Below are 10,812 nucleotides of genomic sequence, written 5' to 3'. Positions count from 1 at the left end.
ATATAACTATTGTTTCATATCTTTGAAGCTAAACCAAAATAACTTATCCACATAGAAAACAAACATGTATAAACATTTTTTGGAATTTATTTGTGAAAACTTTGTTTGTGGATAAAACCAAAAACCGAAATGCGTGTGTGTGTGTGTATATGTATATATATATAGAAAACAATAAAATGTGTGTGTATATGATATTGAGCTTAGAGTATCAACACACATAATATAAACCTAGAACTAAATTACCCAAGCTTGATAGATCTTCATTGAGCTCTTCTTGGTAAACTTGCAGATGAAACTTGAACTTGGATCTTCAACTTGAATTGTATTGCTTCATTCCACTATTCCGCCAACATCCATTGGATATGATCGTGAAAGCTCGATTCCATCCAACCTCCAACTTGGATCTTTGTGTAGGATACCTAACATGCACATGTAAACACTTGACACCCATGTTAGGAATTATTTGTTAAATCATCAAAACAAGATTAGGGAGTAGGCTCATAAACATGAGGCCAACATATAGTTTGTCTCACACTTGTTTTCTTACTTTGCTACAGTTTGTTGTTGTGGTTATATGGTTGTTGCTACCAACAATCAAATGCAAGTTTTATGAGGATGTTAGTTGTTCCTGTCTGACTAATCTGCCGGGAAGTACCTAATATTAAGGGAATATTGCACTAAATAACCAAGATAAAATAAAAACATGGCGTCATAAGTGAAACCAACCCTTGAAAACCATTGGCATGCCTTGATGCACATCTGTAAATTCAAAATAAACAATGAAACACAATCCTAATCAAATTCTAATTTTTAAATTTGTAATCTTTGTACAAAGAGAACTCTAATAATGACTATTATCCTATCACACACAACACCTCATGCCTATATATAAACCAAGAAATTACACAATTTTCATAGTAATTTCATCTCCTTCAACATGTATGTTCCTTTTTTATCTTCATGATTATTCTTTAGTAATATTGCGTATTTGATTCAATGGTGATACTTGTCTTGCACTACAATTAGTTTTTATGGTAATTGATATGTTTTAAATTTCTTCTGTTTTCATGCAGTATTTAGAGGATTAAAGATTTGACTCTTGCAAGTTTTCCCATCTATCAAGATAAATATTCATATTTGATGTTATTTTAATTTGGATTTATTTGATTATATATTTTATTTGATTGAACCAAAATAGAAAACACATACCATTTTTTAAAACTATGCATGCTTTAAATTAGTTTATATTTTTGTGTAAACTAAAACACATCCATACTAAGAAGCTTTTTGTTGATTAATAAGAGAAACGGGTCGACTTGAAACAGGGATGTAATTTTTTCCTTTATTTTTTTATATGCTTGGTTTTCTAGGTATTTGATTGTTAAAACGGCAGCACTTCCACTTTAAAACTAATTCCAATTAGTTGACAGAATCCGAGATTTGCAACCATGAATGACACTGACTTTCCGACACTAGCTCCGTTGGCGGCGCAGCCGCCGGGAAAACCACTGGACTCCGGAGGATCGCAAGAAGCAATATTGCTGCTTCAGTGGAAACTCAGTCTCCTAATTTAACCATGGTTGCTGCTGCTCCTGTAATTATTGCTGCTGCTCTGTATTCGCCTCACCGTTGGTCTCTATAGAAACAACAACTTCATCTGCTGATCCATCAAGAGTGGTTCATTCTAACGTTACACCTTCTTCTTCTTTTGCTTTAGTGAAAGACTTTGGGGTGTCGAAAGTTCGGAAAACTTCCTCGCCATTTTGAAAGAATCTCCCTCTTAAGTATTGGATCACGACAGTGACTTTGTCGGTATCAAGGCAGTGTTGGAACCTCGTCTGAATTTGATGCAGAGTCTGACCAACGGTTTGGTTGTTGCGCCATATAGAGTACTTATGGCAAAGGTGGAAGATCTCTTTAGGAGGTGGCATGAACGATGAGATCAATCTCTCATCCGGCTGGCTGAAGACCGAGACATGCAGTATCAGAGACAGAGGGATGATTCTGTGTTTGAGCTTAAACGCTATAGACATCAAAATTTTCATATAGTTTCCCGCACGCCGTTTGAGACGGAGAGAAGACGATGAACATCATTATCCGAGTCAAGGAGGATTATCTGACACCGACATACGCATGAAGAGAATCGACAAACCGTTGATGACGTAGCAACAAACCACGGAAACGACAAAGCAACGGAACGCGCGCTCACCGGCCACCCCAAGTGGCTAGTATAAGTGGCCCACGCATTCACCGACCACCTCCAAGTGGTCCACGTGCTCATCAGTCACCTCCAAGTGGTCCGCACACTCACCGACCACCTCCAAGTGGCCCGCGTGCTCACCAACCACCTCCAAGTGGCCTGCGCGCTCACCGGCCACCTCCAAGTTAACAAAATGCATGAAATAAATCAGTGAAGCATACAAGTCAGCGAAACAACGAAAGGCGCGTAACGACGAAACAAGTCAAACCCGAAAGACCGGAGTAGCCCCTGGCGGTCGAGTTGTATCGAAACGACTTAGCCAAAGCTAGATGGCTCGGCCAAGGCCGAGCCACCATGTGGTGGCTCGCACAGATCCGAGCCACCATGAGGTGGCTCGTGCTAGGAAGAGTCCAAAATGCGTTTTTTGACGGGTTTTCTCGGGATTTGTTCATTTTAGAGTCTCCCAACTATTTTGAGGCTATCCCTAAACGTGGTTAAGTGGTTGTTATCTGAGGATAATATCAAATCATTGATTCTTATCCGAAAACGCTGTAACCAAAGCCTATAAATACAAGCCTAGGGTCCTATACGCTAGAGATCGGGAATCCATGCGAGGTGCTGTCAAATTGAAGAGTGACTCACGAATTTTAGAGGAGGGCTAGCAAATCTTAGAGAACTTTAGCATAAAGAGTGAGCTATTCGAAGGATCTGAGGTCCATTTCCCCTTTCCTCCGGATCAAAATTGGTTTTGATTTCGAGAAGAGTTGTAATCTCGCTTGGTCGAGATTATCACTTCTGCGATTATTTCCTTTGTGACACAAGAGCATTGATCTTTAATTATGTCAAATTGATCTGATCTGTAGCGGTCCACGGACTAACGCATCCCCGGTACAGGCAAAGACCCTACGTAAGCAGCGGGTGATAAACGTCCTCTGCGTGTGTTTGAAAAGAGTTGTAACTTTTTTATTTTATTTTCATTGTGTAAGAAAGTCTTATAAAAATACTAATTTTACTTTGAATCTGTAATCGATAAACGTGTAACAGATTCAGCAATGAAAATAACTTTTAACCAAAACACGCTGACGATCACAGTGGGAACCAACAGTCTCTTTGTCGAGGCTATCGTGCCATAACCACAGATTAAGTTCCCGGTTGAAGAAGAGGTCGAGTACGCGTTCGACCAGGCCAAGTTCGAGGAATACCTCTCTTCATCCTTATTAAGATCTTCTCGTCATAAGTACAGAAAGATATCGGCATCAAAGAAGGCTCGGGATGACTCTCGCCTAATTATTACTGAGGCTTCCCCTCGCAATGCTCCTCTAACATCCAAGGAAGCCGAGATTTTAGATCACAACGACTCCCATTCAGTCCAGAAGTTGTTTAACTAAGGTGCGCCAATTTGGCAAAGAGGGCTCGTTAGAGGCAACACCAACGCCTTGCACGTCAGCTGATGGGATCCGTTATCATGTGAATCTAAAGTTCAAAGAACGCTAAGCACCTCAACAGCAAGCGAATGGCCCCTCCTTTAAGATATCGGCCAGCAAATGAGTCCGTATCAAAAGGACTCGTTCAACTCTCGAGGAGCGCATCAAAAAGCGCCGCGCGCATGCCTTACCATGAAAGGTGTAAGACACAAAGGAGGACAAGGTGGTCAAGAAACTAACAAAACCATGCTAAGAATGGAGGCTGAAATCCAAAACAGTGACTTCGACAAGTGCCGAGACACCCGAAACAATACTGGCTCGGTTAAGGCCAGCCAGCAAAGGTGGCTCGGCTAAGGACGAGCCACCTCAGATAGCCCACGACATGGCGCATGGCCGAGCCAGTTTAGCCTGGCTGACACTTTGCCTCACCTCCCGTGGCCATTTCTGAGTCCCCGTCCGCTTCTGTTCCAATTCAAGTTAATCCAGTACCTTTGGTGAAGTCCCATGACAGCGTGGATCATTCTTGATTCAAGATGAAGAAAACAAATCACCTTTGTCCTTTACATGGGGATTGAGATAAACTTTCGATCAAAGAACGCTTGGGTCCAGTTGATTCCGAGTGACTATTCAAGATGAGGGTCGTACATGCACTCCCTTATGGTCAAAGCCATCCCATGAAGGGAAAATTTTGATAACCGTCTGCTTGGGGTTATGTGTCAAAGTCCAAGAGCCCGTTAAGGTCTCACGTTCTCGTAGGCATGGTTCCAAACATGTGACTCCTAAGAACGCTAATAATGCATCGCATCCTTAGAAGAAGACATCTCCATTAAACGATAACGTCAGACCTAGGGATTCAAACCAACCACTGATAGGTTACTCAGGCCACAACGCCGATGAGTTGTACTATCGGATTGGAGATACGAATAAATTTCAAAAGAGAAGTATCCTAGAATCTGACTCTCACAGTCCTTGTGAGAGTTAATCAGGGTAGTATTATCGGAATGTAGCTGCCCCAAGACCGCTCCACTGAGGATCTCGGTATTCAAAAGAATCTCCACCGAACTGCCCAAATTTAAATCAAGATGCTTCTATAAGAAGAAATCTACCGATCATGATAAAGAGCTTCCAGAAGTTACCATCAATGTGGTTGATAAAAAAATTGACAAGGCATTACAGCCCTAACTCTTTCTCGGAGGCATCTTAACGCATCGCTTGATTACGGTAAGGAACTAGACGACCTAGACCGGATAGAAGACACTCCTCGGAGGATGAAATGTTAGATGCCAACTCCACGATCACTTCTAACAATACAGTGTCCATCATAGGACAGTCTCGTGAGGCGTTCATGATCAACGCTGAACAAATGGCCAAAAACCTCGAAGACGCTTTGACAAGGCAGAAATAAAATTTCAAATTCGAAGTGGAAATGATTGTGCAATGAATAAGGTAATTGCATGATCAACAGATTCAAGCCTTATCAAATCAGATTGGTGAATCTAGCCATCGCAATGCTACTAATCAAGTAGATAGCGATTCAGATGTGGAGGAAAATCTCAACGCTGATACCCCCTTGTTGATCAAAATGCTAAGGGTGGTCCCACTGTGGATGATAACACTGGGGGTGATCTAGTTGTTCCTCCCTAAAATCGTCCGAAGGAAAATGCGGGCGAGGATGAGAAAATAAGAGACCTGGAGAGCAAGATCAACGCATTGATGTCCACTCAAGAGGTAAAGAAGACTAGTATTTCATGTCCCTACCCAAGGGAGTGGGAGTCAATCCCGTATCTGGCAAAGTTCAATCTAATTAACTTCACACCGTTCGACGGAAAGGGCTCACCAATTCAACAACTAATTTACTTTAAGTCCCACTTGGGTGTGTTCTCTGGCAATGAACCCTTGATGCTCAGATCATTCATTGACACCCTTCGTGGAGCTCCCTTTGATTGGTATTGTCGTCTCAAGCCAGGAAGTATCAACAGCTGGGACGACATAAAAAGCTCATTCCTCAACAACTTCTTCAATGATGACACCAAAGTGTCAATCAGAGCCCTTTTGGATGAGAAGCAAAAGGACGGGGAGTTGGTTAATAGCTTTGTTAAACGCTTTCACAACAAGGCAATGAATTACAGGGATACTATCATAGAGGAATTTATCTTGCAGACATACCATAACAATCTCTCTATTGATATGCTGGAAACCCTGGGGGTCGTGCCATCCACAACATGGAAAAAATTAAAATTACGTGGGGAACAAGCCGAACGCTTTCTCAAAAGAAAAAAGCTTGAAAGGGGCCAACTGATGACTAACCCCCTAAACTCGAATTTTTCTTCTCGTGGTAAGGTAATGATGCTTGCAGTGGCTGTTAACACTAATCAGACGTTATAACAGCAACCTCAAAAGTAGTAAAAGACTCCGGATCCAAGACTCCAGAAGGAGTACTCCTTCAAGGATGAAGATGTTCCAGCTATCTTTAAATACCTCCTTGAAAATAACAAAATCAAGTTGCCACCTATTACGAATCAGGAGGAAGCTAACAACACTTCGGATTTAAAATACTGTACGTACCACAAGAGGATCCTTTATCACACTAAGGCTTGCTTCACTCTCAAGAACACCATTCAAGCCTTGGTCGACGCTGATATCATAACGCCGAAATGAGCCAAATGAGAACCCACACTCCGAAAAGTATATGAGTATAAACTGCTCCTTCCCACACTCCGAAAAGTATATGAGTATAAATTGATCCTTTCCACACTCTAAAAAGTATATGAGTATAAACTGCTCCTTCCCAAACTCCAAAGAGTATACGAGTATAATCTGCTTCTCCATGAACTCTGACGAGTATAAGAGTATAAACTGCTTCTCCCTATCCTCCGACGCTTATACGAGATTAAATTGCTTCCCTTATTTCCAACAATGAGAAGTTCCTGGAGAATATTACTCTTATTAATATTCTTAAGGATAACCCGATAATATGGACGAATACAATTAGATTTAGGTTCGCCAAAGAACTGGGAGTGGAATACCTCAATGCATTCTAATGAGAAGTTCCTGGAGAATACTATACATGATATTCTTAAGGATAACCCAAAACTGATTATTCAAGATGAAAACCAATTATCGAAATAATTTATTTTTAATCATGATTAAGAACCTCCTACTGTGGCTACTTAATCATTTCAAAGATGATTAAAACCCTCCTACTATGACTTTCCAAGAACTCTTTCGTTGAGATATAATTTAATGACCTCATTCAGTCAATCTTCTCTCATGAAACTCCCACGATGTAACTGTGGAGTGCTTGATGATTCACAGTCCTCCATCACAAAGTCCCTCACTAATCAAATTAACTGACAGTGGATCCGCAAAAATTCTTTCGGCTAAGTCCATTCAAACTCCCATTATATATGTTTGTGCACTTAACACTCCTAATGTAAAAATCTCAACATGGTATTCAAAAATTCAAGCTGTTGATCCATCGTGATTTTCAAACCCCTTCGTGTTAAGTCCTAGCCACTTGACACCAAAAACCCCACTGAGTGATTTATACGAGTCAACATTCGTAGTGTTTTTTGTATCTTCACTCCCACTGTTTCTTAGTCAAACCTTCCTATAGTTAGGACCAAAGCCAAAATCCCCTCTTGATTCCTTTCATGAACGAGATATCCACTTTCAAATCGAATGATCAAGCCTTTCTGCAGTTAGGGTCGTCTAAAACCTCCCACTTGGTCAAACATTCCTACAGTTAGTGCCAAAACTGGAGTTCTCTCTCGATAAACAAGAAATCCACCTTCAGATTGGGTAATCAAGCCTTTCGATAGTTAGGATTATCTGAATCTTTTTTGATTCTCGAAGTGGAGATCCCACTTTGAGTTTCTTTAGCACCTGAAGATAGTAGATAAAATTTTTTCTCTCCAGCATCGGGTTCGTCTTTGCCCCAAGAGAAGACACCACCTTCCAACGCCTAACACACGTTGTTAGTTACTCTTTTATCGTAAACAGGACAAAAACCCATGTATTCGACATCGTGGCAGACCATTATTAATAATACCATAATCCATGCCTTACACGCATGAAAATTTTATCCCGAATTCTAAGTAGGGATAAGTCAACGCCTAATACGCATTACCGGTTAGTCTTTCACTGTAAATAGGACAAAAGCCTACGTATTCGACATTGTGACAGACTATTTTTAATAACGCCATAATCCATGCCTTACACGTATGGGAAATTTTCTCCTAAATCCTAAGTAGGGATAAGTTAACGCCTAACACGCGTTGACGGTTAGTCTTTCGTCGTAAAAAGGATAAAAACCCACGTATTCGACATTGTGGCAGGCCATTATTAATAAGACTATAATCCATGCCTTACACGCATGGGGAATTTTATCCCGAATCCTAAGTAGGGATAAGTGAATGCCTAACACGCATTGCCGGTTAGTCTTTCACCATAAAAGGATAAAAGCCCACGTATTCAACATCGTCGCAGGCCTTTATTAATAACGCCATAATTCATGCCTTATACGAATTTTATCCCAAATTCTAAGTAGGGATAAGTCAACGCCTAACATGCGTTGTCGTTTAACCTTTCTCTGTGAAAAGAACGTCAGGATTCACGTCTAGGGGATGTTATCTTAATCCCTAAATAGAGATAAGTCTATGCCTAACATGCGTTGTTGGTTAGTCTTTTCCAGTAAAAAGGATGAAGCCTATGTATTCAATATCATAACATCAAGTCTAAGAGAGTTCATTCTCGTAGCACAGTCACATATGAAACGGATTTAGATAATTCATATGCAAGTCCGATTCAAACGGTAATTGGTAAAGGCATATCAAATCCGTTAATGGCTGAGGGTTTGCCAAAAATCCTAAAGCATGTACCTAACACGCGTTGCCGGGTAGTCTATTCTCACGAAAAATAACGAAGTCTATGTATTTAATATCATAGCATCAAGTCTGTGAGAGTTCATTCTTTTAGCATAACGGCACCTGTGGAACGGACTTAAACAATTCGCATGCTAGCCCGATTCAAAAGATAGTCAGTAAAGACTCATCAAACCCGTTTATGGCTAAGGGATTACTAAAAATCCTATAAGTATGATAGTCACTGACGCACCAGCTTCATCAGTTGGTCTCGTGACTTGAACACCCGGGAGAACATCAATTCCAGCCAAAATTTCCACAAGGACTTTGAACATGTTGTAAATGAAAGTCAACGTCGGTCAATGCATTGCAATGAAGGTCAATGCCGGACAATGCGTTGCAATCAAAGTTAACATCAGTCAACCCGTAGTCAACGTGTCATCAATTCTCACCAAAACAAGGCTTAGATCAACTCCAAAACAAAGGATAATATCAAAGATTTCAACCGTAGTTCTGATAGATAGTTAACCGTTAACTCAACGACACGAGCTAAAATAAGAAATTAACACACTAGTTTCAATTCGAGAATTCAACAATGGTCATATGATAAAAATAGAGCCGGAAGAATTTTAGCTATTCGATAAAATACTGAATAGACTGAGAATTGAAGAAGTCAAGAACTGAAGCTAATTACAGGTCCTTTTACACTGACTAAAAGTTGGGTCTATCACATCCAAAATATTTTAGGCTCTTCTATAAAAGAAACGAGACTGAAACACTTTGGAGGGGTATCTGTAGGCATCAAAAATTACCTATAAGTTCCCACACACAGTTCGAGAGAGAGAGAAGACGATGAACGTTATTATCCAAGTCAAGAAGGATTATCTCACAATGACAAAAAGCATGAAGGGAATCAGCAAACCATTGATGACGTAGCAATAAGCCACCGGAAAGGCAAAGCAAAGGAACACACACTCACTGGCCACCCCCAAGTAGCCCGCACGCGTTCACCGGCCACCTTCAAGTGACCCGTGTGTTCATCGACCACCCCCAAGTGGCCCGCATGTGTTCACCGGCCACCTCCAAGTGGCCCGCGCGTTCACCGACCACCTCCAAGTGGCCCGTACGCTCACCGACCACCTCCAAGTGAGCCGTACGCTCACCGACTACCTCCAAGTGGGCTGCACACTCAGCGATCACCTCCAAGTGGCCCGCATGCTCATCAGCCAGTACCAAGTGGTCTGCACGCTCACTGGTCACCTCCACGTTAAAGAAATGCATGAAGCGAATAGGTGAAGTGTACATGTCAGCAAAATGACGGAAGGCGCGTAACGATGAAAAAAGTCAAACTCGAAAGATCAGAATAGCCCCTGGAGACCGAGTCTCATCAAAACAACTCGGCCAAAGCCAGGTCTCCAAGGTGGCTTAGCCAAGCCGAGCCACCTTATTGCCGAGTCGCATCAAAATGACTCGGCTAAAGCCAGGTGGCTCTGGCCGGCCAAGCCAAGCACCCTAAGGGCTCAGCCAAGGCCGAGCCACCACATGGTGGCGTCGGTCAAGGCTAAGCCACAACATGGTGGCTCAGCCAAGCCGAGCCACTGATGTGGTCGGCTCGCCAGGTGCTGCGTGCCCAGAAGCAGCTCAAACGTGTTTTTTGGACGAAGTTTTCTACCAGGGATTTATTTGTTTCAGAAGGACTCCCAACTATTTTAAGGCATCTTACAAATTGTTAAATAGTATTGTTAACTAAGGATAATGTCAAATCATCGATTTCTATATATTATGAAAAGCTACAACCGAAGCCTAAATATAGCCTGGGCCTATACGTTTGGAGATCGGGATCCAGCGCGAGGTGCTGTCAAAATTGAAGAGTGACCCACGAATTTAAAGAGGGTAGAAATCTTGGCAACTTCAAGCATAAAGAGGGACGCTATTCGAAAGGATCTGGGGGCCCGTATTTCCCCTTTTCTCCGAATCAAACTTGGTTTTGATGGCTTCGATAAGAGTCGTAATCTTGCTTGGTCGCACGATTATCTCTCTGTGATTGTTTCCATTGTGAAGCAAGAGTAATCATATTTAATTCTGTCACTATGATTGATCCATAATGGTCCGATAGACTAAACTCATTCTTGGGAATAGGCCAAAGATTTCCATATAAGTTAGCGTAGCAATAAACGTCCTCATGGCGTGTTTTGAAGTAGAGTTGTAATTTTATTTTATATTCATTGTGTACGAAAGTCTTATAAAAAAGATAATTTTAATTTGAATCTGCAATTGATAAACATGTAATGGATATCAGTAAACAAAAACAACTTTCAACCAATAA

This window comes from Asparagus officinalis, chromosome 8 (genome assembly GCF_001876935.1).
Source record: "Asparagus officinalis chromosome 8, Aspof.V1, whole genome shotgun sequence".
Classification (NCBI taxonomy): Eukaryota; Viridiplantae; Streptophyta; class Magnoliopsida; order Asparagales; family Asparagaceae; genus Asparagus; species Asparagus officinalis.
The sequence above is the reverse complement of the archived record's forward strand: the minus strand, read 5'-3'. Positions refer to the sequence as shown.